This window comes from Crocodylus siamensis, chromosome 4 (assembly GCF_052110815.1).
Source record: "Crocodylus siamensis isolate JL-2025a chromosome 4, ASM5211081v1, whole genome shotgun sequence".
NCBI classification, from domain to species: Eukaryota; Metazoa; Chordata; order Crocodylia; family Crocodylidae; genus Crocodylus; species Crocodylus siamensis.
Window position 1 is genome coordinate 36,897,743 of NC_143398.1, and position 26,465 is coordinate 36,924,207.

Here is a 26,465-nt window from a genome sequence, read left to right on the forward strand (position 1 = left end):
TATATTGTTCCAATTTTTTTTCTGTAGGACAGTAGAGCACTTTCAAGAAGGGGATAGTTCTTAAGTGCAATGTTAAAGGAAGTTTGGCAGGAAGGAAGATGTAGTCGTAGTATTGCTTTGCTTTTTGTAGGATTTACTGCCCAGTTGGCTGGCATACTGCAGATGTGGATCAAAGACATAAAAAATTGTGGGCTTGGAATGTTTTTTTTAATATCTCTTTTCCTAAATGTATTAAAATTGTAGAGTTACATGTCTATTCTGGTGGCATAATAGAAGCATCTGGAGTACCATGAAGTCAGGGCTGAGCTATTGTGAAGAACTTTACAAAATATACAAGAAAGGAGTTTCCTTGTAAAATATCTTATGTTCCTGTGAATGGGAACCCAGGTGAAAGGAAGTGCAAAATAAAGCAGCTGTGAAGTACAGATGTTTCCAAAGGTAGTACTAAAACTGTGAAAGGTGTCACAGAAAAGCAGCAGTCAGAAAACTGCAAAGCCAAATAACAACAGCTGGAACCCCAACAATGAGAGCAGGCTAACTCATTCAGGGGTGAGATGCAAAAGGAGAGCAAACCCCAGAAGAAAGAGAATGGGGGACAATTGTAGAGGTATATGGCTCACTAGATTCAAAATGTGTGCTTTCCCCCACCAACCAAAATGGTTTCCTTTATTGATCACTGTCATAACACTTTGCCAGTTGTCCTGAATGCATATTGTAGATTGCTGAAGATGACCTGAAACAGAAGGCACAGACAGAAGTGACCATTTTTGCCTGGTCTGGCTCCTGAAAGTGCTTTACAACCATAAACAAACAGAAGTGCACAGGTACAAATGCTTTAAAAGGGCTCGATTCTGTGAAAATCTGAACCTTCGTGTTCATGCAATGAGGGTTCAGATGACAATCCTTCAAAATGGAGCATCTTTAGTAACTTGTGTCTGTGCCACCTCCCAGCCTTAAGCTGTTTTCAGAATGGGAGGGGGAAGAGGGGGCAGAGTGAGTTGAGTCTGGGTTTTTTTCAGCTAGTGCTGGAGGGTGGTGTATTGGACCCCCCTGAGCACTGGTTGGGGAACCCCTAGAACAAGCTCCTCTGCTCCCTTCCCCACCTCCTAGTCTGACAACAGTGCCAGGGCTGGGAGGGCGGAAGGGGGAGGAGGAGTTTGTTAGGGGAGACCAGCTGCAGGCTTGCAGCCAGAAGTTGGATCCCCTAACCCCCTGAACCCAGCAGCTAACTTCTGTTGGATCCAGGGGATCATTGTAACTCATAGCGCTTCCTGCAAAATGTTTTGAGTTTTAGTAGGGAACTGATCTTCTCTCTGCACCTAGAAAGATTGTGCTTTTATTTTTGATTCCTCAATATTTTTCACATAAAAGAAGCAAAATTCTTCATATTTCTAATATAAAAATAAAACAGAGAAACATTAATAATAAAAAGCCTCCTCTTACTAGAAAGACCAAGACAGGGATACAAATTCAAGTTTTGAAAAATCCTTTGCAGATCTTCTTTAATCCTGCGGCCAGTGACATACATCAGCTACCACCTCTTGGTACCATCCAATTGTGCAGGTTTGCACCATCATGAATTCTAGTCTAGAAAAACTAAAAAACACATGCATAGGTTTTTATCATAGAGCAGACCATCTGGTGTGAAAAGTTTCCATACCATGGAGCAAAGAGACTGGTTTCCAATTAATTAGCTATTTTAGGAGAATTGGATTTACTCTTTCCAAGATGGTTATAGTTGATAAGACAGTCATCTGTCAGTCAATCTGTGTCTGTTTGCCTTTAGTCTAGCTTGAATACTGGCAAAAACTCAGAAAGATGTTTATTGTTTATATCCTTGTTCCCCTGCTAAAATCATCCCAGGGACTGAATCACTGACTATAGTCATGGTCATTTTTATCCATAGTTGTTTGTCCTCTTATTAATGGTGAATATACAAATGGCCCAATGAAGGCATATCAAGAACAAAGGGTATTATAGGAGTAGATTTCAGATGTTATTTATAGAAAGATTTTCTAATATGAAGCTATTAATAGCAACTAGCTGCACAAGAGGTGAATGAACAATACAGATGTCTCAGCCTCATTTGAAGGAGCTATTATTTTCCTGAAGAAATGCCCTGTTTGTACAAGGCACCATTTACAAGTCTATTGTGTTTTTTATAGCTACAAAATAATGTTGTTTTTATCTCTTTCAGCTGACGGCTGAGCTGCTGGCTTCCGTTTGGCAACCTCACAAACAATCTGTGTGCAGCAAGCCACGCTTAGCAGGCCCCTAGTGTGGGTGACTTGGAGAACTGAGCACAAAGCTAAAAGGATGGCTTGACTTCCTTGTAAAACCACCCTTTGGAAAGCTGAAACCCAGGGCTGCACTGAGGTCCTGTGCCGGGATGGAAACTTGTAGTAGGAAGAGAAAATGAAGACAAAGAGAGCACTACTAAAAATACTTGGCAATTCAGGAATGCTAAGGGAGTATCAAAAAGAACAGAAATTAAATCTTTGCATTCTACATCTTAAGAAGAGGCTTTTAAAAAGTATACACTCTCTTGAAGCACTAATATATAAATTGGTTTATTGAATCAGGGAGAGAACAAGATTGCCTTAAATTTTCTATGCAAATATGTATTCAGATTTGGTACAGAATTTAAATCATGAATCAAATGGGAAACTATACAGCAGTAGAGAACATTGATGACAGCACTGGCAAAGCACCCATTGTTTTTGACTATGCAAAGAAGTGTTAAGATTCAGTAAGTGATCATTGCATATAACATGGTTTAATTTAAAAATCGCCAATAGTTTCTGAAGCACCCACCTATAAATCTGTATGTTGTATCTCATAAAAAGAGACAATGAATTAACTGTAGGGAGTGAGAGCTGCACTGGTGACTAGTGAGGTTGCAAAATGGTGTCCATGTTTTGGCTAATTGTGCTAAACACACATCTAGGGAATGCTTAGTCATATATGTGTGAAACTTATTTAGCTGTGTTGTGAATTGAATAGTCTCTGGAATGGCTTCATTCTGTAACCTAAAAGATCTGGGAGCCAGGATGGCCTGAGAGCTCTTTTCATTTCTGTGCATTTCATTACTCTGATTCAGTGAAACAGGAAAAAGTTTACATTTTGAAAGTTGCAACCTGATAAATGGATAAATCTAAGCAGAAGTGGATCCAGGATTTTGCAAAGGGGGTTGTGGGAGTAGTGACAAGCATTCCAGGGGTGGCTGAACTGCAGCCCCCAGCTCCCAGCCTGGAGGTGGGCAAATCACAGCAGTCAGGGAAAATCAAAGCAGGGGCAGCAGTCAGGAACATTTTTGTGTCCCCAAGGCAGTAAAAATTCCAATCCTTCCCTTCCATGCTTTTTCCTCCTTCCCTCACAAACCCCTGCCACTGCCCCAGCTATCACAGGTGAGGGGAGCTTCAGAGCCACTTCTATGTGTTCCAACCATGCTGCACAGGGGCCAGGTTAAGCTCAGGACTGTGTGGCTGCTGGTGGGAGGGGATCTGGTCCCAGACTGGAGGGGAACACCCACAGGGACCGGGAGGTGATGGAGAACCTGCCCCCCAGTACTGCTGTCCCAGGCTGAGCCTGGTCCTCCCACACAGCCCAGTTGGAGTAGGCCTGGGTAGCTCTGAAGCCCCTCCTTGCCCCCAGGTCAGGGGGGACAGCATCAGCAGTGATCAGGGGAAGGGGGAAGGAAAAACTAGGGGGCATGCATCTGAACACAGAGGTGAAGCAGGGGGTGGGGAGGGAGGTGGATTCTTACCTGCTTGGGAAACTTTGAATAATCTCTGATTGATGCTCCTACCTTCTAGTCAGAAAACAGGATGCAGCTGCAACCCCCTCTGATTAATAGATTCACAGATGCTAGGGTTGGAAGGGACCTCAACATATCATCAAATCCAACCCCCTGCCTAGGAAGGAAAGAGTGCTGGGGTCAGGTGAACCCAGCCAGCTGCCTATCCAGCTTTCTCTTAAAGACCTCCAAGGTAGGGGAGAGAACCACCACCCTTGGAAGCCCATTCCAAATTTTGGCCATCCTTACTGGATCAACTCCTGGATCTAAAAGAAGATAATCTTTTAATTTTAATCTGGAACTGTTTTTCATTTCAACAGCATATAATCTTTGGGGGAAGAAAGTGTATATGAACTTTTCCAAGACATTTTTTGCTAATACCATTAATTGTGCTTCTATAAGAAGCATTATATCATTAACTCATTTGAACAATCCCAGACAGCATTTTCTAATAGGTAGTAAAGTTCCAGTGGTAATGGCCAAGAATGTTTAATCTGATGATGTTTAATCAAATAATGTGAGATTGCAGAACTACAAGATCTATTGGCAGAAAAAACAGTGTTGACACTTAACTTGAGCACCAATCTTTATTTCAGCCTTTTTATTTCAGGTAAAAATGGCAGAGGTACACAAAGGAGCCCTAAACACCCCATCCTCAACTGAAAATTACACAGCATGACAGTGTCCTTCAAGAATCCCTCTCAAATCCCAGGAGTAGGGAGAATGTCAGATGCCTCTCTAGGAGGCTACTCTAACTTGAACAGGCTAACTCATTATGCCAAGGCCTTCTCCATTCCTCAAGTGACTCAAGATCCGAAATTAGGCAAAGGCAGTTTCAGAAACAGATCCAGGGGCTAATGATCAGGGTTCAGGAGCACTGCAGGGGTGACTGCACATCCCTTTCCCAATCTCCTCCCTCCTCTTTTCCCCACTTGGGTGGGTAGACCATGTGGCAGGACAGTAGGGGCACTACTATTCTGAGACGCCCACCTTACTGTGCCCGATCAAAACCACACTTTGGGTGTCTCCCCTGGGGTGCTTCATCCAGTGAACCCCGCTCTGGAGCACATCCACCAGCCTGGGGTAATCACCGCCACCACCCAGGCTTTGGTCACTGTTCAGGGTCTGTGCAGCCCAGAGTACATAGAAGACCTGAAGACCTTAGGGGTGCTTAGCCTGCCATGGTATTTTGGGATGTTTCTTTTAGCCTGAAACATTCAAAAGTAGCCTCCTGTACTAGACAAAAGTAAAAAGCTACATCCACGTTAGATAGCCGAGCAAAGGAAGCTGTAAAGGCTAGTCTCTCCCTCTTAAGCTTTCACAGCAAGGCATGCTATAACAGATACCTGTAGTGGTTTAAGATGGAAAAGATGAGGAAGGGGTATGTGACATAGGAGTACTGAAAAAAAACACACCTTGAGCAAAACAGAATGGGCTTGATATGGCCCTTTTGGTCTGTGACTAAAGTTACATAACCCTGATTTAATGGCTGCATTGCAAATAAGTTACTTGTGTTCATCCAGAGACTGATAGAACTCCAGAGGCTTTTTGCTTGCTTCGGTGTCCCCAGAATGACTGCCTCCTGTAAGATGGAGTGACCCCTTTTATAACTTTGTTGACCTTATCACTAAGTCCCAACCAGAAACAGGGATTATATAATGCAGACCAATCCTTTTAAAAGTCAGCAGCATCCCCCTTTATGGATTTTTTACAACTCAGTCACTCAGGTGACCAGGTGGATCCAGCAGCCAGAGTTTCAAAACAGAGGGCGCTGGGCATAAAAAGGGGGATTTCCTCCCTTCCCTTCTATGCTCAGACATATATTGAATCCTCCCCTCTATTCTCCCACTCCTTTGCCTGCCACTGCCAGTATCCCTGCTGTTCCAAGGATGAGAGAGTCCCTGTCCTGATCCAGCTGGGCTTTGCAGGGGCTGGGCTCAGTCTGAGATGGTGGTGACAGCAGGCAGACTGGTTCCCTTTCCCTGCACCTGTTCCCAGGCTTGGGAAACATTTGGAGGGAGTAGGCATGGAGGGATGAGTCCTAGGAAGAGTCCAACTCCCATGCAGGTTGGCTGGAGAGGAACAGGAGCTTGCCTCTCCCTTAGGACTGTGAAGACATCTTCAGTGGTAGGCAAGGGAGTGGAGGAAAGGGAGGGGAGGAGACAGAAAGGGGATGTGCCTCTAAGCATGGAAGGGAAAGAAAAGGAAAATGCTTACCTTGTTCAGTAAAGCCCCCTACTATCCTGCTTCAGATCATGAGTTCTGCACTGCAGTTCATAGAAACAAAGCTCAGTATCTCACCCTGAAACTCCATCCCTCATAGTTTCTATTTTTCCTTTTTGCCCACCAGAATAAGCTAAGAAATTAAAAAGAAAAATTAAAGCCTAGGGGTTAGAAAGGTTGCATTGTTAAGCAGATGTGTTAGGAATGCCACTTTTAAATTTTATATGGCATCTCCTGTTTTGCTTGCCTGTAAAAATATTTTACATACACTAATCCATGATTACATATTTTTTGCAAATTGTCACTTTGTGAAACCTTTTGGGTACTATTAAGAAAGTTGATTAAATGTATTTGTATGTAAATAAATATATACTATATAAAATTATTTATAATGATCAGTAAAACTACACTAATTGTCTAAGTAAATCTTACTTAAATGATGCACTATAAATAAAGTACTATCCATTTGATCTGAGCTTGTGAGAGAAAACTGCAAAGTCATATTGCAAGAGGTAAGGTTTTTTGTGGGTGATATCTTTTGTTGGCCCAATTCTGTAGTTGCGGGGGTATTGAAAGGCTTTCAAGTACCACATTACCCTTCATGAGGTACTGTGGTATCCACAAGTCTGTCTATGTCCTTCCCAGCTATACAACTGGGCCAATAAAATATATTGTCCACAAAAATTCTTGCCTGTTGCATGTTTCCTGCACCATCTTGGCTACAAAATCATCCCAACAATACCACATAGGGTCATATTCACATTCTACTGCTGAGAGACTAAATGGTCTAGATGTCATTCTTAAACTCATACTAACTGAAATGTTAATTTTAAGTAGTCTCATTGACTGCCATTACATTAGTAAGGGTATCAAAATCTGGTTCTGTCTCTGCAAATGTTAATTTGAATAAAAAAGTGAATCCCCACTTTTGCTTCTCTTTTCCATTTAGTTTCAGTAAATTTCCAATCAATGACTTTATTGGCAAAGATATTTGAAGAAATAACCGCATTGGCTAACTGTAGCAAATATTGCATGTAAGCAATTTTTGTAATGAAAAAATGTATGTGACCCTGAAACCACTAGCCAAGAATTCCTCATATGGTATTATTGAAGTAACGTTTTTAAACTAATGAATGACTTGTAAAAAATGTGAGTTGTTGTTAATATTTTGTAAACAGGAAAAATAGCTAATTTTGGTGCAGGGGAGGGGAACGTACTTTGCTTTAGTAGACCTATTGAAAAAAAACCAATATGATGGGCTTTTTATTCTATTTTCCAGCAAAAAAAGACATGGAGATGAATTCATAAATGTAAATGTTTGGTTAGCATGAGTTTGCTTTTTTTTGGCTCTTGAAGAGAATGAAAGCAGTTTATCTATTTTCTCTATTTTTATCCTAGGCAATGAAAAGAATGGACAACAAAAAAATCAGCAGCGTAGAAATATTCATGAAAAACATAAAGAAAAAGCATGCATAGAACAAAATTATATGCCATTCCTTACTTCCTTGTTGTTTAACTATTCTGTACACTTACTTGTTCCAGAAAGCATAGCCAGCCTAGCCTGTACTTGGCCCATTTCAGCTGGTGTCTATTGTCAACCTAGATCCCTTCTGATTTGTTTTAAGCTCTATTTGGGGAAAATGTTCATTATTATGGAAATTATCTATTCTTCTATTGATCTGATGTTTAAGATCATGTTTAACTTCAAATATAGAGAATCATTTCACAGCAGCACTGAGTTCGTTATTATGCTGCGCTTTAGAAAATTTAGAGTAGTTTAAACAAGTTTTTTGTTAGGAGACCCATTTTAACATGAGAAAATATTTAAGATAATTCCATGATTCATAGAAATGATGTTTATAATGTGCTATATCTTAAATGGCTGCACTCAATTCTTCTGATGGGAGTTTGGGATCAAGATTTACATGACAAATTAAATTCACTCTTCAGTCTTATAAATAATTCTCTTTAAGTGAACATTTAGTCTTTGAAAGCTGCAGTGGAAACTGTAGTTCTTTATTCAGTCTTATGCTATAGGCCAAATACGGTACAAAGAGCTGCAAGGGAGTTCCCCACAACTGCCTCACCAACAGCTGGGAGACTGATCTGGACAGGCTAGTTTCTTCAAGAATATTTTAGGCTCTACGGGTGCCTATACATGAGCAGGGAGGCTGCTCCAGCATGTCAGAGCAGATTCAATTAATCAAGTCTGCTGGAGCATGGCAATTAGCACGTTCCAGCAGTCTCCTGCATCTCATGTATCACTGTCCCAGCACTTAAAAATGGTGGTGGGGTGCTTTAACCAAAGCTCATTCAATGAGTTTTAGTTCAAGCACCCCAACCTTCATTTTTAAGTATGGGGACACTGATACACGAAATGTGGATGAGATGTGGTGGTGCTTTAATTAGGAGCTACTTTAATGAAAGCAACCCCCCCACCCTCCGTCCCTGTCCCCTACCGGAGCACATGTAAAAGTGCTTTATGTTAACTTAGTCCAGGGTATTTGTTAAGAAGAAGCTGAGACTCGTGCTAGGCTTTGCTAAACTCTATGATGGTTTTGAGAAGATACACACGCAAGATATTCCACAACCTCCTCTCATTTAGGCCTTTACTCAGGCTTGAGGTCCCTAAGCATTCTTATAGCACACATTGCACCAAATAGTAAGGACAAAATAAGCATGTACTGTTACTTTAAAAAAAAAAAAAGCTGTGTCTTGCAAAATGTTTACATTATGATTTCAAGTGGGACACTGCATCTTTCATATTTTTCTAGTCAGCAATATCTAAAGATTTTTACATATTTATAAGGTTGATTTTATATACAGAGATGCCTTTGTCTATCAGGTTACTGAGGGCTGGAAAATAGATTTCCTGGGTTTTTCACTTTGCTAGACCCATTGAGCCATGGCATGTAGCGAATTACTTGTGCCAGTAAGTATATGACATCTCATCAGTAAAGCATGTAATGATGTCTTTGGTGCATGAAGTGAAATTATTTCAAGTTGCAAAGGACCTCCAGGAAGGGGTCAGAAGGTTGGATGCTAAGAAATAAATCATAAGTGTCTGCAGAGAGTTGCTCGTTTGGGTTAAAAGAAAGATTACTTACAGATCCAATATTTTACTAAGAAGGTGAACTACAGGTGCCACTGTGTATAGTGCTTAAACCAGAGACTTGGAAGTTAAAGCAGAGACTTGTCATATAACCTCTCTTAGTCTCTGTTTACCCAACTGTGAAATAGTTATCATCAGTACTTAGCCTACCTGATTTGCAAGGGTGTCACAAGGCTTAATTTGACATTTGTAAAGATCAACATAAAATGTACATGTAAACTAATATATAGGAATATCAGCATGAGCCTGAATTTTATTAACCAGAAGAATGTGTTTTGCATAGAGAAAAGTTTAAGTTGAATAGTTTGGAATACTGTTCTTTTAAAAGCTTGAAAGAATAAGATATCAATGCAACCCTAGCTTAGTCATAACCAAAAACCTATTGAAAAAAATCAGTGAGGACCTGATTGAATGCCCACTGAAGTCATTGGAACTATTCCTGTTAATTATGAGGGGCATTAGGCAAATGCAAATATAACTGGCATCTGAAAACTCAAAGGAATAGAGTAGACTTGCAAACAGTCTGAAGAACTGGATAAATATTTTGTATAATGAAAGTATCTTGTAATAGCTGGAACAAAGCATTGGGTTTCCAAATGGTATACTGAAAGCTTTCGTATTTGTCTCTGTATTTTATGTTCGTAGACATAGACAGAATTTAAGGAAATAAAACCTATTTCACAAACAAGTTAATGAATAAGAGGATGACATTGTTCAGGTTTATAGATGTGGAAAGAAGTCTGAGTAAATCGTTTTTAATAAACATTTACAGGTGATGGCTTGACAGAATATAATTGGCTACATTTAGGTGAGGCATACTGCCAACTAAGTTTAAATTTTTAGCTGGAGATACCAATTCAAAATTAGGATCAAATGAAACAGATTTTTATTGTAGCTATTCATTGTAGTTATTTGACTTCAGTGAATGATAGGAAACAGGAGCAGTCCTTCCTTTTACTCTCCTCAGTTCATTTTCTGAATGCACTAAAACAGGTTTTTTTTAGGTTGATAAATTGTCAGTATACATGAAAAAGAGTTTGATTTATTGTAATTTATTTTATGGCAGGAGGTTATGCAAGCTTCACACTCACGTACTCTAAATGTGCTCATTGCTATATTTGATTTATTAAGCATCTATTCAGAGGTAATTTAAAATATATGTCTTAAAAGAACAATTCATGGCACGTCTAACAAGCTGTACATGACAAAACAATATTGCACATTGTAGTAAAGGGGGGGAGGGGGCATGTCTACATGAGATGTTTACTGTGGAGCTGCCTAATTAGCTCTCCAGTAAATGTCTCAGCAGCTACATACGTGACCCTATTAGGCTACATGAAACTAATAAACTCTTCTGCCGGTTAGTACTTGTAAATACCAGTACTATCCTGCTGTAGAGTTTTGTTGGCAGCAATGCATGTGTAGTTGCTGACCCCATTGTCTGGGGCATGAGGGTGTTTCAGTGTGGGGGCTGCCTGCTGGCTAGCCGTGCACTGGAGCACCCTCGTGCTCCAGCCAGGCCCTCTGCAGCATGTTGAGCTGGAGGGAGCAGTCCCAGGCTAGCAGGCTGCCCCCTGGGGTCCCCTGTCAGCCGGGGCTGCTCTGGCCCAGCTCAGCATGCTGTGGTCCCAAGTACATGGGTAAATGCGGTGCCTGGGATCAGTAAACTCTGGCATGATATGCACCAGAGTTTAGTACTTCAGATTAATATACACGTGTAGATGCACCCAAGGACACATAATACCTTTGGATTTAGAAACACAGTCTTTATTTCACTCCTATGTGAAAAGTACCAGCATTGCTGTTACAAGCTGGTTGTAAAATACATCAACTAATAAATGGACAGCCACACTGGGTACCTATACACATGCCCAATGCCTTCTTTGACACATGTTAATTAGCACATCTTGGAGCAGACTTGATTAATCAAATCTGCTGGAGAATGTTAATTAGCATGCTCCAGCAGTTTGAGCATCACATGCATTGAGCCTCCCTGTACTTCAAAATGGCGGTGAGGGCACTTTAACCAAAGCTTGTTCACCAAGTTACTGTGCCCCCACCATCATTTTAAAGCACAGGATGCTGAACATACAAGACGCTATGGGCACTTTAATTAGAGTGGCTTCTGAGAGCTGCTCAAATTAAAGTGCCTTCCCACCCCACACTCCAGAGCACATGTAAAGAAGGCCATTCTGCGCTAGCTTTAGTTTCCAAATGGTCTTAGGAGGTAACCCTATTAATGCTGTAGGAAAAAGCCTACTCTAAAATAAACACAAGTATAGAAGTAGCCATAGGTCCATACAATCCATATTTAAAGGGCTGTGTCTTCCTACTGGCAATGTAATGGCCTGCATCGGTTCCACACAGTTCTTGAGACTGGTACCAAAAATACACCACACCCACTTGCTCCTGTTTCAAATGCTTCAAACCTGGAGCTAAGAGGGGAAGGACTCACCAAAGATGTTTCTCCTACTGCTGCTCTCAAGCATGCCAGAAACGGAGGTCTCAAGACCAGTGCCAGAATCCTTAGAAATGTTAGTAAATGAAAAAGTGACAAGATAGAAGCCTACATTGCCATGTATATAGGATCCCTTGGAGAAGATGAATCGTTGCTCCAAATTACTTTCTGTAGTGTCTGGAGAAAGAAATTCAGTCACTCCAGAATAACCCATCCACTCCTGCCAGGGACAAGTTGTCAGTGTCACTTCATGGTCAGTAGTTATGGGGAAGTTGATAAGTGGCCAATATTTCTGAAGCTTTTAAAATATTTCTGAAGTTGTTACATTAACTGTCATTGATTTGAGATAACCTAAAAGGGAAGGGTTTTTCTTTTCTTTTGCTTTAAATCTCTTGTTCTAAAATAAAACTTTCTCTTAGCTGAACTTTGTTCCAGAAAACAACTCTTTTGACAGTAACTGTATGGTGTAGAGATGCAGCAGGTTATGCCAACAGTTTCAGAGATCTATTTTAAACCTGAGGAGACAGGAACAATTAAATTTTTTTCTGGCCAGACCATTTTAATGAGGGAAAACAAGGCTGTCTGCTTCTGGGATGACATGTCTCTTACTAAGGAAAACATCAGGCTCCAGGATTTCATCCTTCACAAACTCTGAAAAACAGGAAAACGGATTTGAGTTCCTGATGTGCTAACAATTTGTGTTAATTCACACTTATGCATCAGTGACTAGCTCATTTGGGAAACATTGTTTCCAAGGTCGGAGGCTGCTTGTTGGATAAAGGCATTAAGCTAGTGAAAAAGAAGCATTGCTTCCTATAGTTGATGAAGGCTTTCACTGCTTCTCTTTCTTGTGCCTATTCCTACCACTGATGAAAGACCAGATTCTGGGCACAGATAAATTTCGACATTCGCAGGCAATATCATGAAGCAATTCATACATTTTGCCACAGTTACTGTGGTTGCTGCCAGAATTTCCAAAGAGAGTAGTCAAAGCCGATCAGAATTTGGAAGCAGTTAAAGTAGTCTTTTGAGACAAACAAACATACTGGACACACTTCAGTGAGAAAGCAGGCAGTGCTGTTTGCAAAGTTTCATAAAGAGATCCAAGCAATTAAGCCAGGTTACACCATGGCTATTTTTGTTAAGTCCTGCTTTAGCAGAATTTCAAAATGATTTTCCAAACATGTCCCTTGTCCTCAAATATCTTGTTAAAGTTCCTTTCCTAATTTGTGCTGATCATAAATCAATATTTGTGCTGGTGTTAGTTCAGGGACTTTCATCAATGGAAAAAGAAGCCTTTTTTCACACCATGGAAGACAGACAGTCTCCATATAGATTTACTCAGCCTGACATAACAGCATTAGTATCCCCAGGGGTTAGATACAGGTCAGTCCCCACAACACCTCCCCTAAAGCCTACAGGCCAGTTGTGGCAAATTATGTATAGTAATTTTGTTACTTGAAATTTTTGGTTGGTGATGTATCTTCTGATAGAACCAAATTCATTTTACTTGATGACTCAAATTAGCCTTGACTCCTTCATGCTGTCCTTTAGGACTATATCCAAAGGCCCTTCTTCTGAACTGTGAGGATTGGAGAGAGAAAACTCTCATTCTGTGCTTAATGTGCTGTATTAAGTATACATCTTCATTCACGTCTGGGACATCGCTGTTCAGCGTGTTGCCTTCTCCTACAGTGTCAGTCATGGTATCTTTACAAAGGAAACTTACCGGGCGCTCCATTGTTACACAAATCCATCTGGGGCAGCACATCATTTTCTTATAAGTCCCCAAAGCTTGAGTTGGAAGAAAACCTCAACAAGTGGTAGTTTGGCACTAAAAATACTGATGGTGCGCACTTTGTGCTCAGTAACCTAATGATTAAAGCTTTTCCACTGGAAGTAGGTTACCTGGACTATCCCACCCTGAGGAAATATGAACCTATGACTTGCTCCTTAGGACAGTATCCTTGCTACCAGGTGCCCATGCTTTGGACAGTGCTAAGAGCATAGTTCAACCCTCCAATTGACGATACTCTCCTTAGCAGTCAAGAAAAGATTCATAGGGCCAAATAGAAACCATACGTGGTAGAGTATGGATGGATGTGGAATGGGACCTGCAAGAAGAGAGGCAAGGGGTACAAACAGGACTTAACCTATTCACCTTTCTCCTCAGCATCCACATTCTTCCATTGTGGGTAGGTGCTGGGCTACATAGTAATAATCTGACCAAGCAAGTGGCATTTCTTATATTATTTTGGAATGTAATGGTAGGTCAGTGAACACAGCAGCTTTGTGAGGGGAGAGTATTGGCTCCTGACTTCTTCTCTTTATTCTAGTTATTCATTCTATACAATCAACACTTAATACAAAAGGAATAAATAGTGCTAGCAGCAGAGGGAAGAACCAGGTCTGCCTCCTTGTAACTGAGTGCTATGGGCCTCAGTGTCATCCTGCTTCTTCTTAATTTTCCTTCAGGCCCCATGCCTCTTCAACTCGTCAAAGGTTGTACTGGGGAAGTGGGGTATTTGGTGGAAACACCTACGGATGAGGTCTCCCACTTCTGAACATGTTCCTTAACTACTCCAGTGTTGGGCAAAGTAGGGTGAGCACCCCCTTATTTTGCCACCACTTCCCTTTACCCTGAAGTCAAGGCTGCTGTCTGTCAGTTAGACATATTGGGCTTCTCTACACATGCACTTTAATGCACATTAATGTATTTTAATGCACCTTAAAGTATCACTTAAAAAAAACCTGTGCTCTTTAGTTAATGCTCATTAAGACAGGCTAAAGCACATTTTCCTAGTACCTCACAATGGAAGTATTAATTTAATGCACATTAACTAAAGTATGTTAATGCACAGAAGGGAATGTAGTGCATGTGTGCCCAGTGGTTTTGGTGGATGTCTCCTTCCAAGGACCTGAATCCCAACAGACTTCTCTCCTGTTAGCTGTCAGAATTGAGTGGGCTTTTGACATGATAAATAAGCTAAGGCCACCAACTGAGAGAAGAGAGAGCTATCCATTTCCACAGGTTGAATTGTATCCATCTCTCATATCAGGTATAAGGTTTGCCAGTGACAGAGCCAGACAGTTCTCTGGAAAGCCCAAGTGGAAAGATTATTCTCCTGAGCTAGATATGTACTTTGGGATGAATGAGGGCTAAATTATTAGGCATCACAAAGAGAGGTGAGGTCTATTATCCTAGCCTAAAGGTAATCCTTCTGTGAACCAAGTTAGGGAACCAAGTCTTAGTGTTCAGAATGGCTTGAACAACAGCTAAGATATACAGCACTTGCTACCATATGTTAGGTAGTGTTTCTACAATGTATTGATGACAACTCAAATATCAAAATCATTTACTAATTCATTGTGACTGTTTTAGAAGACTCATTATGCTAATGTGCCTATAAGTCATTGCTGTATAGTTAGATGTAGTGGAGTTGCGCATGGGAAACAAGAAATTTCAAGCCTTTCTCAGTCCAACTTTCAAATCACCTTTGCCACAGATCAGAAAGAGCAAGAAAGACCTTGAATCCATTCAGAAATACACAGTCTTAAGTGTCTTCTGAGTATTAACATTTCAACAACACACCAATGTTGCCTAGATGCCAAAAGCCCAACCGTCAGTACCCAGCTATGAAAAATGTGAGAACTTCCTTCATAACTTTGACACTTGTATTAAAATATGCTTTCAGTACACAAATGTCTGTGGTACACTGAAAAATGGAAATAGAGCTGCATAAAAATAACTTCATGAACTAACAGTAACACTATGATTTCTCTGATGATTGTATAATGTATTGAATCACTGAAATTTTGAATTTATCTGGATATTTACAGTATTGCTACACCAAAGCACCATCAAGGTCATTGGGTTTGCTTAAAATCTCACAATGGAGTATATAGAGGTCTTTTTCCTAAAATATGAAAGAATGGGTCTCCTCTCATCCTTCCCTAAACAAATCCACCAGATAAAATATATTATTACTGGCATGGCTTTGGGGAAGTAACAGATCGGGAGAAACACAATTCACAGCCAACTTTACTGCTGCACACCTTACAAATGCACCATAAGAAAAAAATATACACATAAATGGCAGCAGTAGGGAGTAGCACATTGACCGAGATCAGGTCAAAGGTGCAGGAAATGAAGCAAGAAGGTGGTCCAAGTTTTATGACCAGCCACAGGCTTCCTCCATTCTATTTCCTATGTATGTCAGAGTGACATTCTTGCTTTGCCCCCTCCATGCATGCAGGGTCTTTATGTATTAATATTACAATGGGCTGGGGGAGGGGAGCTTGAGTGGTTCCTGCCATATAAATCAGGACTTCTGCAGCATAAATCATTGTACATAGTTGTTACATAGTTTAGAACTGGTCCAATGTGCCACATAGGACTCTGGGCCTAGATTATGACCAAAGAATTTTGCAATAGGATTACATGTCCCTTTAAACATATAATCATTAAAGCATGAATTTATTCCTCAAGAGTTTAAGCCATACCAGAATGATTTTTGTGTAATTCTTGGAGTCAAAATATTTATGACCTTCTTTGGTTTCACATAAAATATGACTGGTGTTACAGCTTGGCAAGAATGTACAAGTCCTTCACTGAGACCTATTGAAATTCTAATTTCTTTTCTTCAACCTCATGTTTTCAAACTACTGTTTGATTTATGAAAAAGTTCTTTTTTGTCAGCGTACCTTTGACCTTTCTTATTTTACACATAAAGTGCCTTTCTTTATGTTCTAACTTCTGTTTAGTCATCCCTATACTAATCAGAGTTTAAAATTAAAATATAAGTCCATCAAACAATTATTATTTGTTTTTTCATTTAAAATTTAGTCACCATTTTGATACTGGAATATTTAGGTTAAATAAAATTAGCATAAATAGCTCTGGCCTCTCTCCCTCTCTCTCTGTTGGTCTCTCTCTTCTACTTCAAACAATTTGGCTAAAACCATACAATGTTCTAGAATTTGAACAGACCAATTAGAAAATGGCATGAATAAATGCATATTGCAGATGATGTGTACTGAACCATTCTTATTAAATCAAGGGATGGATCTGTTCTTGCAATTTTCATTGACATCCCTCTTCCAGCTCACAGCCAGCTGGCAATTAATGGAATCAAATTTAAAGCAAGGAATCAGGAGAAATCAGCTTCTGTGTAGTCATTCTTATATCAAGCATATGCACATGTCTATTTTACATATGTTTGCAGTATGTGTACAATTATATTGTACATATGCTGGCCCACAAAGGAAGAGAGAACATGCCAATGCAAAAGGGGCATTGTTTTTCACAAATATAGTAACCCACTGCCTAACTATATGCATTTTTTTTAACTGTGCACATATTTTTACCATTGTCTTCAATAGAAGTAGAGTCAGTTTAGTATTGAGTACTTTTACATATCTCACCAATCATATAAATCTTGCAGTATATAAAGGAAAAGGAAAAAAAAAACCCAAATAGAAACAAGAAATGTTGCAACTGACAGAGGGCATTTAATCACCCAGGAAAAGTCCATACAGTCCTAAAAATCAGAGACAGAAAAAATACAATTAAATGTAGTCCAGTCCTGCCAATGCAGGTTTGTTCCTGACTACATTCCCTACTGTTTTGACCTATTTCATTTCACAGGTCCCCAAGGGCTATTCACCACATCTTTGCAGAGTAGTCAACATATACTATTGCCACATTTTTTTTCCTGGTATTCAAAGTAAATTTTTCTTTCCTAGTTTGTCTTAATACTCCTGTCTATATCAACCTGTAGCCCACTAAAAAATCATTCTTGATATTTAGGTATCAGCAGACTTATAGTCCCCTTATCCATTCTATATATGTTTAGCATTATAGCTGTTACAGTAATTTTCTGGCTTTTCCCTAAACTACAAAGAAATTATTCCAGATACTGTCATGCCAAAGCTGTATAAAGTAGTGTCAATGCCATGTTCTGTGACACTGCTTTCTTCTTCCCTTAAGACCTGCATTTTTCAATTGTTTTATTACTGGTGTTGTTGTCTACCCAGTTCTCTTCTTTGTCTAGGTAAACATATTTCTATGTTCATGTGAGAGGCAAGGGTTTTTGTGGGTGATATTTTTTATTAGCCAACTGTATTACTAGACCTTGTCCCTCACATTTTTCCTGGACCATCGTGACTACAACATCACCCCAGTGCTACCATTTCGACTTTTATGGCACTTTTACCTCTTATATGGTACTAGCTTCACATTTTATTAAAGTACCTTTTTCTCTTTCTTCCATCTGTGATAAAAATATTAAATATGATTTTCTGGACTGTTATTTGTAGTACAGTACAACCTCATTATAACAAACCCCACTTTTAACAGTTCTAAGGGCAGGAAATCTGTTCTTCATTCTTATAATGCAAGAAAGGGACTGACCATATTATAGCAAACACCTTCTTTTAATGAATTTTCTCTCAGTCACAAAGGGTTCATTACAATGAGGGTATACTGTATTTATTCTATGGTAATAACTTGATCCTCTTGTCGTATTTATTATAAAAACACATAGTAAGAGATACTTCCTGGTCTGAAGAATCTTGGACTCAAATCTTTTGGGCTTAAGCCTATGCATCTACCCACCCCAAAATACACCTCAGTTCAGGACAGTAATCATATTTTTCCCTGGGGACATTCAAATCAGTCTCATTCTCTTAGGGTGCATCCACATGAGCATGCATGTGCCTCTTGCCCTGCCTCAAACCCATTTGAGGCGGGGCAACAGGCACACGCAGGAATGAAAACATGTTCCCCACGCTGCAAGTTTGCAGCGCAGGGAGAAAATTAGGCCCTGGATATCCAGGGGTCTAAAAAAAATCGAAGTTTAAAAAAGCAGAGCAGGGCACAGTCCCAGACCATGTCCTGAGGCAACCAGAAGCTGGCTCCTCCATGGAGATGCTCTGGCTGCCAGAGTGTCTCTGTGGTTGGCCCTCACCCTGGTGCTGAAACACGCAATCGGCCAATCTGCATGTTTCAGCACCAGAGCTCCAGTGCTAGTGAGTAAGGGGTCAGGGGGCTGGAGAAGGAGGGAGGGGACCCCGATGGCTCCACTCACTCCCCCAGCACCCCCAGCCCTGCCCTGGCCAGCACCTCCAACTACCAGCCCCCCCCAAGGCCTTCGACTCCTGCTGCGGCTGGCCCCTCCTCCTGCCAGCCCCCCCAAGACCCCCTGCCCTGGCTGGCCCTAAGCCCCCCACAATCCGTCCCCCCCCCCAATAGTTTTAAAAAAAACCCCCAGCAGCACTTACTTGCCATCTGACTGCCTTGTGGCTGACTGGGCAGAGTAGGCAGGGTGACAGCCCCACCAGCCATAGCCTGGGCCCTGCTACCCTCCTGCTGTCTGGTGCTGCCTGGGGGCCCTGCCAGGAGGCCCTGGAGCCCCTCCCCCACTTCCAAGGTAAGCAGAGGGTTTTTTTCCCTTTTTTCTGTTTTTTTTTTTTAAGTGATGGTGCCTGGGGTTGTGGGGGAAGACTTGGGGACCTGGGGGTGCATGTTGGGGGGTGAGGCTGGGTGGGGCAGCCATTGGGGGGGCTGCAGCAGCTGGTAGGGGATGGGGCCAGGTCGGACAGCAATGTGAGAGCTGGGGTGGGGCATGTGGGCCTTGCAGGAGGGGTGGTAGCCCCCGTGGGTGCCATTTGTCCCCCATTGGGGGGTCTTACCCCTTGTGTGGGGACCAAAACCCCTGTTGGGGGCCAAACCCCTTGCATGGGGACTGAATCCCCTGTTGGGGGCCAAAACCCTTGTGTCAGGGCTGAATCCCCTGTTGGGGTCCTTGAATAGAAGTGGTGCAAATTTGAGCTGGGGCTTTTTGCTTCAGTGCACATGTTCAGACATGCACTTTGGTGTGGAGCAAATTGTGCCACTTGGGTCAAAATAACCCTGTCTGGCTCCTCCCAGATCGCAGCCAGGGGGAGCTAGAGCCTGGGGCCAGCACTTGTGTTTTCCCCAGCAGTATACAAAGCCGCCCTGGCGAGTATCTCAGGGCTATTAGCTCTCAGGAGTTTCTGGGGCCCAGGCAATTGGTACCTGGGGACACTACCCCTTGTGCCAGCTGGACTGCTGCATCAGCTCTGAGAGTTCCCTGCACCCTCTACCCACTACAGGAGTCTGGCAGTGGGGGCTGTTGCCTGACTGTGACCTGATGGGCACCTGCCAGACCCAGATGGGGACTGGACAGCCAATAGAGGCTGCTCTGGGCCAGCTGCCATTGGACTGTGGTTGCAGGGTTGTCCTCTGTGCGGCAGTGTGCGCCCCCTGCCTGGCCATCTGGGTAGCTATAGCCTGGAAGATGTTCCGGGTGTGGTGGCCTGCTTTTGAACTGCCATTTGTCCAGAAGGTCAGCCACAGCCAGCTGGGTGACCAGTGCCAGCTCTGAGCATGCAGGGTCCTGCCACTGGCCTCCCTACCAGGAATCCTGGTGTTCCCTATTAGAAAACTGAAAAATCCCTAATAAAAAAAGATCCCAAAGTCACTCTGTAAAATACCCCAAAATCCATGTTCCTCCACAAGTAAAACAAAAGACCACTATAAAGAAAGAGAGAGAGAGCAAGATAGAGACAGTGATCAGCTGGACAATGTTTTAATGATATATCTTACAGTGTTACAGCACAAGTCTGTTATCATAATAATAAAATGAACTCTAAATACATGTTTCATGAATTTATGAATATATATTTTACTGCCCTCACACAGGGAGTTCAGCCCCCACACAAGGGGTTTGTCCCCCCAACAGGGGCCAAATGGCCCCCATAGGGGCTACCACTCCCCCTGCAAGGCCCACATGCCCCACCCCAGCCCCCTGACTGCTGCCTCACCTGTCCTCATCCCCCACCAGATGCTGCAGCCCTCCCAATGACTGCTCCACACAGCTCCAATCCCCACTCCCCTAGCTCCCCCTATGGCTGCCCCACTCAGCCTCACCCCCCAACATGATTTTATTATTCCCAAGGGAGATACTTACCAATAGTTATTACATAAGCAGCATTAAAAGCAAAACTAAGAACTTCCCTCACTGGAGTTCAGTACCCCCTTCACTGTTCTGTGGAATCAACTCCCTCTTGTCCCTTGACTTACATTCCTTTCTCCCTGGTAGCTCAGCTTCAGTATGGGGGATGGACAACGTCTTCAGCTCTGCCTTTCAGCTAGTGTACTTCCTTGTGAAGTGAAAAATGTGCTCCAATACTCTCAGGCTAAGAGAGGGCCTGGAACCTAAGTCTTCCACTTCCTGGACAAGGACACTAATCACCAACATATTAGATGAAAAGGGGTGGGTCTCTTTTTCTTCTCCCACCTAACATAAGCCCTTAAGGATGAGAAGGGATGATACAGAACTAACATGTTTGCCAAAAACTCAAGTCAGTTGCACTTAAAGACGTAAGCCATATCTACTCATTAAATCTGCCACATTCAAAAATTATTTGTACTTGTACCCTCAAGTAGACTTCTCTGTTCTGTGGATACTTCTTCCTAAACTGGAAGCAATATAACTATGTCTGTGCTACTGCATAAGTTAAGGCAGGCTAATTGGTACTATCATTCAGCAATGCTAATTATCCTGCCCAAAGAACTGCACAGTGCTTTAAGGTAAAGACCGTCCATTATTCATTGAAATCCTATTGTATTAAGTAGCTTAAATATACCTTCATTTATTATTTCAATAAAAATTTAAAATCTGAAAGAAGCAGATTTTACAAGCCCAAGATTTTTGGTCTTAATTCCATCACCCTTAGATACTCTTAATATTTATTCCATTATTTTCCAAGGATAGAAGTCATATGTAGAAGATAGTGATTTCCAAGTAGAGTCTTCTTGTTATTTATATGTATTTATTTATTTTGCACAATACTACTCTGCAGCACCATCTAGTGAGAATAAAAAGGACCTGTTACAAACATGGACCTGTTCCATGTTCAAACTGCAAGTATATAACTGAGGTTAGTTGCACTGACACCAAAGTATCCTGATACAAGTTGCTCAGACCCAACTTTTACATCTTCATAATCCTGTAACAATACAAATGTAGTAAAAACCACTGCAAGTTGAACCCTGTTTCATTCAGGGTCAGAGTTAAGAGTGATATAAATAACTTGTATAGCATGCAGATGTAGCAGTCTGTAGCAGTTCCTCCTGCACTCTTCAAACAGAAAATCCATGTCTGTACCCAGAGTAACTTCTTTTTGAATAAAGAGAACAACAAAATAAAAAATAACACAAGCCCTTTCCCATGCAAAGGGAAGGTGCATCTCCTTTGTAATGTCTAATTGAAAGTGGTCTGCAGCATGAAGGACTACAACAGACAGAAAGTCTGTTGCCTATTTGGCACAAAGAAGCACCATGCAGACTGTGTGAGCTAGCTCTGCCTGTGCTACTTCTATAACCAGAAGCAGGACAAGTCTTGTTAGCATGCCACTGTGCCCTTGCAAATTATCAGTGGCTAATGAGCGTTTAGCAGGTTAAATACTTAGCCTGGAAACAAGACATCATATTAAATGTAAGGCCTAACATCAGTTAGTTCTACTAGTTGAATACATCCTCACATGGCTTTGATAATGTAAAAGATGACCCAGGTTTCTTTAGCCAGTTCCCTCCTACTGCTACCCCAAGCACTGCATTTGATGGGAAGCAAAGAAAGCCATTGCCACAGCTGATTGTGATAGCACACTTGGTGCAACAGGAACCAGTGCTACCTCGGGTGCCTGACTGCTGCCCCAGGTGTGGAGCTGCACTGCCGTATCTCTGGTTCTGAGCTAGCACATGTAGAGATACCCTGAGTATTGCTTCATAGCTCTAGTTTATGCCCTGTAGATTCTGGTGTGCAAACCTATATGTTCACAATTAGCTTGGGGTATTTCACACATTGTGCCATGTAAACCGACACCATACACCTGGTTCAATACACAGGGGAAAAGGTACCTTGATTAACATACAGCTCAGTTTAGAAACACATTTCCTAAACTTTCCTTATACTGGGTCAAGCATATGGCTGCTATTTAGCAAAGTACAAATTATGTTAGTGTAACTGAGTAGAATTTGTCTGAATAACTAGCATATTCAGGAGGTGTTGCAGGCAGTGAAAAAGAACACTTTTATCTCTGTGCCTTATACAATCAAGGGGCAGGTGCAGAGTTGTGGTTCTGCCTATAGCCTGATTAATATTTATTCAACACAACATTTGTGTAAATGTGAGGAAGCTTGCCTCATTTCTAGGAAAGTAGCTTCAGCTCAAAAGTATCTGAGAAGTCGAATTATAGAAATACTAATATTACCTGCAACTGGTATTAATATGTAGCATAATGTTTATATTATACCTGAGATGCCTGGAAGCTTTATTATTGATTCAAGGCTTGATTTGTACTGTTTTAAATCTGATTGTCATAGCTACAGGATCTCTCTATCTAGGATCAATTATCTAAATTAGATATATGTCTAATTAGTAGTAGTAAAATTGCTGTCTCAAAAGGACAAGCAGGTTCTACAAGTCTTTTACATAGCAAAGGAAGTCAGTTAGGTTATATTAGGTTCTAAGTGGTACTCCCATGGGGTCTCAATAGTTTTTACTTGGACAGGCACTCAAAAGGCTACATATTTTTTTTCTTTACCTCTAAAATGCTTTTAAAAAATCCTCAGAAATGAATGTCCCACCAATAACTGTAATAGAAGGGTAAGCACATCTGCACCAATAGAAACTTGTGTCAGTAATCTTTATTCATGCAGACAAATGACCATTGTTAAAAATTTCATTGGCCTACAGTAAGATACCTCAAAAGAGAACTTTTTTTAAACTAACTTTTAGGCTGTCCTCATTCTAGCAGAAACTGAACAAATGGAGGTATTTGAACAATAGATTACCTGAACACCTCCCGTTACCTCCTGTAACTCATAGCTCTCTTCCTTTTAGTTTTTCTTGGCAGTAAATGTTTTCCTTTAACATTGCCTTATACAGTGAAGGCTCAGCCTTGAAAGACCATGAATGAAAAAATTATCATGATTTCTTCCAGATGACTACTCTGGAAGGCCACAACTTCTGAATTCAGCAAACCACTTTATCTCATAACAAAGCAGAATGGAACTGGGCAAGGAAACTTGGGTCACTTTTACATTATGAAAGCCATATGATGATGTGCAACCAGCAGAACTAACTAATGTTATAAAATACATTTAATATGATGGCTTGCTTCCAGGCCAAGTTTTTAACCTGCTAAATGCTTGTTATACACAAATATTCTTCAAGACAGAAGCACAAAGCTGTTCTGAGATTATCTGTGTGCAGTCTAGTGGCTGAAACATAAATTGTGTGACAGCATAGGTTTCTGATTAAAGTCACTGGGAACAGGAGTTCTAGGTTCAATTTCTAGTTTTGCCACAAACTTCCTGAGTGACATATTAATATCTGTGTCCATCAATTCCCAATTTGTCATGGACATTATTTCTTTCTCCGTTCTTTAATGACTGGAAAACTTAATCCTTCAGTGAGATGCACTCAAAAGACTCCTTTGCCCTTGGCTAGATGGACCTATGATCTGGTCTAGAAAATAGTATTTATTACATAGTTATGTTCAGTCTGTATTCCAAGAGTACAATCAGATAGTATTTTAGCACATCTTTTGGTTGTTTATGTCTGTCTAATTTTTTGTGTGTGTGCGTGGTTATCTATACTTGAACCTGGTCCATGGATGAACCTGGCTGGAGGGGTGGGGGGGATCAGTTGCATCCCCTTTTGTTTCCTGTTCCTCTGGAAGGGACAGGCAGGAACTCAGAAGGGACAGCCACATTTGTATTTAAATGGAGCTGAGGGAGTCAATTGACTTTGTAACTCTTATTATCGATTTGATTCTTGCTAATCTCTTCACCCCCCTTAGGTGTTAAAAACCTTGATCTTCCTTTAATCAACTTAGCCTTTCCTCTAAAACTATCCTGTCTGTTATCTACACATGGTAATGCTTCTCAGAACACCTTCCAGCATCTCTGGTAAAAGTATGGCACTACCCAAGAACCTGTATTGTATGGCTTTGTTACTAGGAGATTTGAACCCACAATAAATCAGAGACAGGGCGGAGAGGGGCAGGGCTGAAAGCAGACTTATCTATCTGGTGGCTGTGGCACAGTGGTCAGGGGCAGAAGGATAAATTGCCATGGTGAATCAAAGAGGTGAATTACTACAGTGATCCTTTCCTGGGTTATTCTTCACAGTAGATAATAGAGGCCGTGGGAAGCTAAACCAGTGGTGCAACCAGGGTGACATAAAGCTGGGCATGGGCAGACCCAGAAGGATTGGCTCCCTGGGTAGGGGTGCTGCAAGTGGCTGAAGCAAGTCCCATCCTGACTCCAACTGTTTGTTTCTCTGTCAAGTGTGGAGGGCAAGCTGTGGGCATGCTCTGGGGAGGAGGAAAGCAAAGGGAACGGGGCAGTTACAGCCCTACTCCAACCTGCCCCACAGTTGGGGGTCATAAGGAATGGGGGGAACTGTTTGGGAGAGATTTTGAGGGGAAGGGGCTACTAGTGGCCATGAGGGACTAAATGGGGAGTCATAGGCAAAAAGGGCTTTTGTGGGCGCAAGGTATGGGTTGAGGTGGAGTGAGAATATGGGTTGTTATGGGGTGGGGGTATGAGGGGCATATTTTGGGGTGGGCTATATGGGAGTAAAATAGGGTATGAGGGGGCAAGAAGGATTGTGGGTTGGGGACACAGACGGTGTAAGGTTTGAAACATGGTGTAGGGGAGGGCTCAGTGGGGCACAAAGTGATTGTTCGAAGTTAGGGGCACTTGGGTGTGATGAGGATGAGCTGTGCAGTGTGCACTGAATTCATGAGGAGTGCTGACGGAGTAGGGAAAGATTCAGTGAGGTCTGAGGGGGATGGTAGAATCTGATGGGTTTGGGGAATGTGGGATAATGGGCAGAGTAGAGCCAGTGGGCATTTGAGGTATAGGGGCAATACATAAAGAGCAGTGAGGGTCACTTTGGTGTCATGATAGAGTGTCTGAGGGACTCTGTGGGGAAATGCAAGGAAGCAGGTATGTACATGGCCAGACTTGGGGGTAACAGCAATGCCCCCCAAACACTAGGCTTCAGCTCCACCCAGAGCAGGCAGTCAGCACCACCCAACTCTGTTATATTTGTTTTTGCTTAGATCTTAAACTGAATACTATAGCCTTAAGCCTCTAGCATATTAGTAACGCTTCTAGTTTCTTTTTTAATCAGAGAGCCTGCATTTGCCTTTTCAAATCCTAAAACTGCATATGATCTGGTCTACCATTCAATAGCATATTATCACAACAATTACATCTTAACCAGCATTCCTCCAGAGTTGGGTCACTTTGCATGCAAAAATACTGTTCAGAACTAGCTTGTAAAAGTGTTTTGCCTTTTAAAGTATTTTGTGGAAAGTAAAAATAGAAATCTATCAGATAGCAGTACATTAAAAATCCCAACATTATAAAAATATTCCTGAGCAAGTCAGCACTATGTTTATTCCTAAACTATGTAATCCTGTCCATTTTTCCAACACAACATGCAGGATGAAATGGAACTTTAAGGCCCATTGAGCTCTGATTTTATCAAAGCATCACAATAACACTGCATGTGCTAAAATCAATCTGCGTTCTGAGTCATTGTGAAAATTCACAGTGTTCTGTAGCTCTCAGCACTTTTCATATTGCACCTATGGTGGGTAGTCCAGTAAATGAACACTAGACTGCACAGTGAAGCATGGAGGCAAAACAATACTTTACTTCTTCCCAGACTTTATTATTTCACTTTATATTATGCACCAAAAAGCTAGAGACATGATGGGGCTAGTTCAAACCCAGTGAAGTCACTGGGAGTATGACTGGGGAGTTGGATAAA